A 6,089-nucleotide genomic window follows, 5' to 3' on the forward strand; every position below is an offset into this window, starting at 1 on the left:
AGTGCTACATGAGTGTGAATGTCCCTCTAATAGAATTTAACTATAATGGTAATAAAGCAGCTGACCTGGATTTTAGAAATTGTAAAGTAGTCTGAATTTCCCTTATAATTTTTCGTTTCCTCTTCATTTTATTTGACTTTTTGCTTTATTGACTTAAGAAAGAGATGTGAAAACGTCTTTATTCAGGCATGTTAATAACTGGTAATGGCCTGAATTAATTATCCCACTGATACTTGCATTTTAACAAGTATATAAAGAAGAGATTGTCATTATCTCTACAAGCAATAAAGATTAATTTAACAGTTGTTTTGAGGCAGAAAAAAGCCTTTAGTGCCTGTGTCAATTCAGGAAAGGTCTCATCCTGTGGTCAGAGTGTGGCCACGGTGTGTGTGAGGAAGGCACCAGCTCCCGGTGCTGCTCTGTGCAAAGCATCTGTCCTCACCTGTGCTCAGTGTTGGAGCATCGCCAGTGACCTCACTGAGCTCAGAGCTTCGCCCGAGAGAAAGGGAAACACAGTCACCAGCAAGTCTCCTGAAGGTCCCTCCTCTAATTTGTTTAGGATTTGGAACTGCCCAGCCTTGACTTTTGTATTTTCTCTCCTGTTACCTGTTTAAACATCATCAGTTGAGAAAGCAGTTGTCAGCAGTTTCTTTGACTCTTCTTTAAATATTTTCTAGTCCAAAATGTAAAAGCCTAAAAAGAGCACATTAAAACCTAAAGCCAGTACAATAGTTTATTGTGACTATGATTTCATTTTCTCAAGAACACAATGTTGTTTTTTATAAATGTGTATGTATATTTTACAACTCATGTGGCCTAAGAAGAAGATTTCTTTCAATTCGCTTAAGGAACACTAACTTCTAAATTCTAAGTCAATGTGGAGGACCCATTTACTCTCTGTCGTATTCGGTGTGGATATAGTGCCGTAGAGTACAGGATATGTGACAAACTAAGAAGGTGACAATCATTTATAGAATACAGTCACATACCATGGAAGTAATAGATGGGCATTTGTACTTGGGTTTTCCAGAAAAATTGGTTCTTTCTGTAACTGTATTCCCAGAATACCCAATTATTTCAACTCAATGAGAAATACCAGAGACTTCTTTCTATCTGAGTGACTCAAGCGTGAAAATTACATGTCACAAAGAAACTTTATTGTAATAGCCAGTAGGGAATTAATCTTCCAAAGGATTGAAACCATATGCTTATCTTTTCCTTGGGATATTATTTTTCTTTTCTAAAATATGCATTTATAAAAGAACAGGCATTTTTCTGTAAGCACTTAATGTTGTTGAAGTTTGGAGCTGATTGTAGCATGGTTGCTGATCTCAGGAGTTACTGCTCTTCAGAAGAGAGGCACATTTACCCTCTAAACCACAGCACTGTTTTGGATGTTGTGTACAGGGAAGCTCACAATGTACTCAGGACCTGCAGCGCCTTCTTCCCTGCCTGGCTTGGGCCACTGGACCAAGGAGGTTTCCTTTCCTTGTGCAGTCATTTGCTAAACGCATCCTGATAATCTGTCTCTGTGGCTGACAGCCTGCATCCCGCCTGGTAGGCTGTGTCCCACTAGGACACATAGAAGGTCCATAAATAAATCACTGTCACTTCCTCTACTGCCTGTTCAGCCTAGGAGTTCAATATGCTTCTCTGTGTGTAATTTCAGGAAGATTTCTTATAAAACCTGTCACATAATAACTGCTTCATAATGGAGCTAGCTCCAATTTCAAGCATATAAAGTTACCATTCCGGGACATACTGTAAATGCAAAACATTTATACAAATTTAATTTGGTCATTTGAAAAACACCATATGTTCTCTGGAGGAAAGCTCTCGCAGTAGAGCGTATTTGTCTAAAAACTAGATAGCAATGTCGGTTTTGTCTCATGAATTTTCTGACAACTTATTTGGTGCATCTATTTGTTTTCTTTTGATTTTTAGAGAGGATGCTGTTATGGTTTGTGGTTCCATGTCTCCCAAAGCCTCATGTGGATGAGGTGGGACACTTTCATTTTCAGAGGCAGTTGAATCCGGAATGTGTGATTCTGGGATGAGCGCATGCGGTTGCTAAACCAGGACACTTGAGCTACAGCTTTGGGACTGCCCTCACCCTGGGAGTCTGGATGGGGTGAGAGAGGCAGCGAGATGCGGTGAGTGCCCTTTGCTGTCTACTGCTGCCATGAACTGTTGCACTCTTGGGGCCTTTGCTGCCGTGTGTGCCGTGTTGTTTTCCTCTGTGAAGTCTGTTTGCCAGCCCTGTCTTGGAGCCAACTGACTATGGACTAAAACCTCTACAAACTGTAAGCCAGATGCACCCTTTCACCTTCAAACTTATGGGTCAGGTACTTTTTCTCAGCAATGAGTGAAAAGTAACTAACACAAATGGAAAATAGAAAAGGCCCAGGGAACTAAGCCTAGGATGATTTCAGAAAAGCTGCTTTCAAAATCATTGGGAAAGGTTGGTCCTTTCTGGTAAAAGCTGTTCAGTCAAAGCTGTAAGTTTATGGAGAAAATGAAGCCAGTTGTCTATGTCACAACATATACACAAAAGTATGGTATATTTTAGATTAATAAAATGTAAAATAATACACTTTCTCAATTAATATAGATTTTTGTCCTTCTGGTGGGCAAATATTTATTAAATCAGATATTAAAAATAAGCCCTGAGTTGGGTATGGTGGAGCACACCGGCAGGGTCACAAGCCTGGACTACATGGTGAATGTGAAGTGAGACCCTGACTCAAAACAAGACAAACACAAAGAAAAACACATACTGAACACAGAGGCACAGACCAGCACGCTAATCTCCCTTACCACTGAGCACTTCTGTAACCAAAAGAAACATTTACAGAATGGAATGAAAATGCAGCTAAGTGAAATCTAACTATACCCAGTGTTGGCAAAGATGTGGGGATTCCCCATACAGCTGTGAAGCTAGCAAAGGGCCTCAATGATTCTGAATAAAAGGTACTTGTCCTGCTAACACTGAGTATAGCATCTAGAAGTTGCATGCATCGTTTTATATCCAAAAGGACATGTATAAGAGAAATTATGAATTATGCATAGCTACAGTCCATATTAATAAAAATGAGGAAGAATCCAATTTCCATTAATAATAACATAGAGAAACTCTGTTTTATTTATAGAATAGAATAAAATACATCATATGCAAAACCACGTTTATAGCAACACAGTTTGTAGTAGCTAAAACTTGGAGACAGCCCCTTTGCCCATCAGTTGGAGACTGGATAAAGAAGATGTGGTTTTTCTATAGAATGGAATACTACTTAGCCATAAAGAATGATAAGTTAGATTCATTCATAGGAAAATGGACACATATTGGGGATATACTCTCAAATGAATTAAATAAGTCACACATGTGTAAATATTGAATAGTTTCTCTGGTGTGAAAAACTATAATTGTACATAAGATCCTAATGGTGTAATTGACAATGTGAAATAGGAAGAAAAGGGCTAAAGGTGTAGGGAAAATGGGAAGGGTAGGGGAAAGGAAATAAGGGAAAAATATGAGAAAATGAAAAAAGGGAAATAAAGTATTTGTAAATAGGGTAGGGAAGAGGGGGTGAAGGGACGTCAGGGGTAAGAGAAAAAAATGCAAATCAAGACCTGTCATGTAAAGGAACAAGATCCCAATGATGAATTTAACTCTACTATATACCTAAAATGTACTGATAACCTCAATGAAAAGAAAAAAGAAATCAAGAAACTATAGTTGCATGTGGCAATACAGATGATTTTCACAGATACACGCTTCAGTGAAGGAAGCCAGACACAAAATTGTGCATCTTGTCTAGTTTGACTTATATAAAATAAAGTGTCAAATAAACAATGATATTTATTGATTAGGAGATAATTATGACAGATGTCAAGTAGGAGATTTTCAATCTAAAACAGATTCAAATATCAACAAAATTAGATATTTTAAATTAGTCATTCCCCTATCAAATTTTATTTAGCACAAATTATTTTGGGTTCAGTAAGGTATAAAAATCTCTACTTTTTCATGACCACACATTTATATTTTGGTATGTCATTAACTAGTAAAATCTTCTGCTGTCCCCCTTACAGTATGTTATGCATAATCCACAGTGGGATAGGACAAAGGGTACAATTTCGGATATTTTCAGGAAACCCTGAATCTCGGCTTACTAATACAGTCTCTTTATAATGTATGTTAATTAAAGAGGGGACTGCAAAACTGATTGCTGTTTATAGCATTGTCTGGTTATTGTCATTTTTTCCTTGCATAGATATTTGCCTGTCCTTGTTTGTTTACCAGTATGATCCCAAAGTATGAGTTAAAATATGTTACTGAGAAGCACTGAGTGATCTTTAAGCATAATTTCAAAAGGAAGAAGTTTTAAATCTTTATTTAATGAGAACTACCTTATTGGGGCTCACACAAATCAATGACCAATGACCCTGCTGACCTAATCAACACCAAATCTTAGTGTTTTAGTTTGAGTGGCTTTTATATATTGTTGACTTCAAAATAATGGAAGCTAAATAAAATTTGACCGCTAAATGAATTTGCTAATAAAAATCCCATGGATTTTAAGCCTGTTGTAGAATACACAGAGTTGCAATATGTAAGCTGATAAAATAAGGCTATTGGCTTTATTCTAGAGACTGCAGGCAGAAATCTGACCTCTATCTTATCTTCCAGGATACAGAAGGTGAAGTAAAAAAAGACTCCATTAGGTACTTGCTGAAGGTTAGGAGAAATTCCAGAATTTAAGTGAAAAACAAAATGGGGTCTTAGAGTCAGTAGAGGCAAACTTCACCTGGAAAAGGAAAACGTAAAGTTTCAGGTGAAGCAATCAGCTTTCTGGTGAGGGCGAAAGATGGATTGAGCTTTTATGTGCATTGGTTTCTGTGACAGCCCTCAGGACTGACAGCTGCATTTCAAAACTAATCCCAGTTAGCAGCTGCACTTAGATCTAACAAGGGACATTAAAAGCTGAGCTAATTAAAACTTAAGGACAGTAGGTAACATCTTCCTGAGATGGTGAAGTTCACAGTGTCCTATTTGTTTCCAGTGTAAGCCAAGGCTAGCAAAAGACACAATCGTATCCAATTCTTGTGACAGCTCGGCAGTACAGAACAAATTCTGGCAGAACATTTTCAAGATTATAAAATCCTTGCATTTCATTGAAAATTATTTTTGTTTGCATTTTGAAAATCTGGCTTTGCTTTTATTATTTATTTTATTTCTGCATTTCCATGGCACAAGCTGTCTGCCCCGCACTTTGGTCCACCATCTTGGCAGCCTGCACCATTCCCACCACTGCTTTTTCGGCACTCCATCCCACTTTGTCACTTATTTCAAAGCAATATTGTATTCAGCATTGCTGGAAAGGTGAAGAATGGTCAAATGAACAACGTGAAATCTAACTATAATTTTGCTTGAAAGCAGCACTTTCTACTGCACTTGGACATTTAAATGTATTTCTTCTATCATTCTTATAAATATGCCAACCCTTTGGCATATGCTGAGTTTTGCATCATCTATGGCAAATAATCCCATAGGAACCGTCTTGCAGACTGGAACTCTGCATGCTCCTTCTGGTGGGGGAGTAGGCACTGTCTCAATTTCTGTCTCAGGCTCTGTTCATCTTTCCAACTGTTTTCCATACATCTGCTTTAAAATTTTTATTAGTCCATGCTTGCAGTACATAATGAGTCCATTCCTCATGGGGAGTTGGTACGTGGACATGCACAGCTTCTTCTTCTTTTTTTTTTTTTTACTCCCCCTTCCCCTCCCAGCCCTATTTTTCCTTCTCTGTAAGTAACTGCATTTCGAATTTTAAGTAATCTCTTGAGCTAATCACAGACACTCGGGTAAGCAGGTGCAATCATGGATGTAAGGTCAGAGCACTGGTGCGTGAGGTTCCAACAGTTGCTTTCTTCGAGGGCAGCCACCCTGCATATCTAGCACTTCCGGTAGCGAGGATCTCGGCACAGCTTTTCCTTTCCACATATTCCTGATTCTCCCAGGAGAACCCTCAGACAGTTTCCAAATCTGCACACCAGTGCACGCCATTGCTTTCCTCCACTGTAGCAGG

The sequence above is a fragment of the Fukomys damarensis genome, unplaced genomic scaffold (genome assembly GCF_012274545.1).
Source record: "Fukomys damarensis isolate Sample0158 unplaced genomic scaffold, DMR_v1.0_HiC HiC_scaffold_4, whole genome shotgun sequence".
NCBI classification, from domain to species: domain Eukaryota; kingdom Metazoa; phylum Chordata; class Mammalia; order Rodentia; family Bathyergidae; genus Fukomys; species Fukomys damarensis.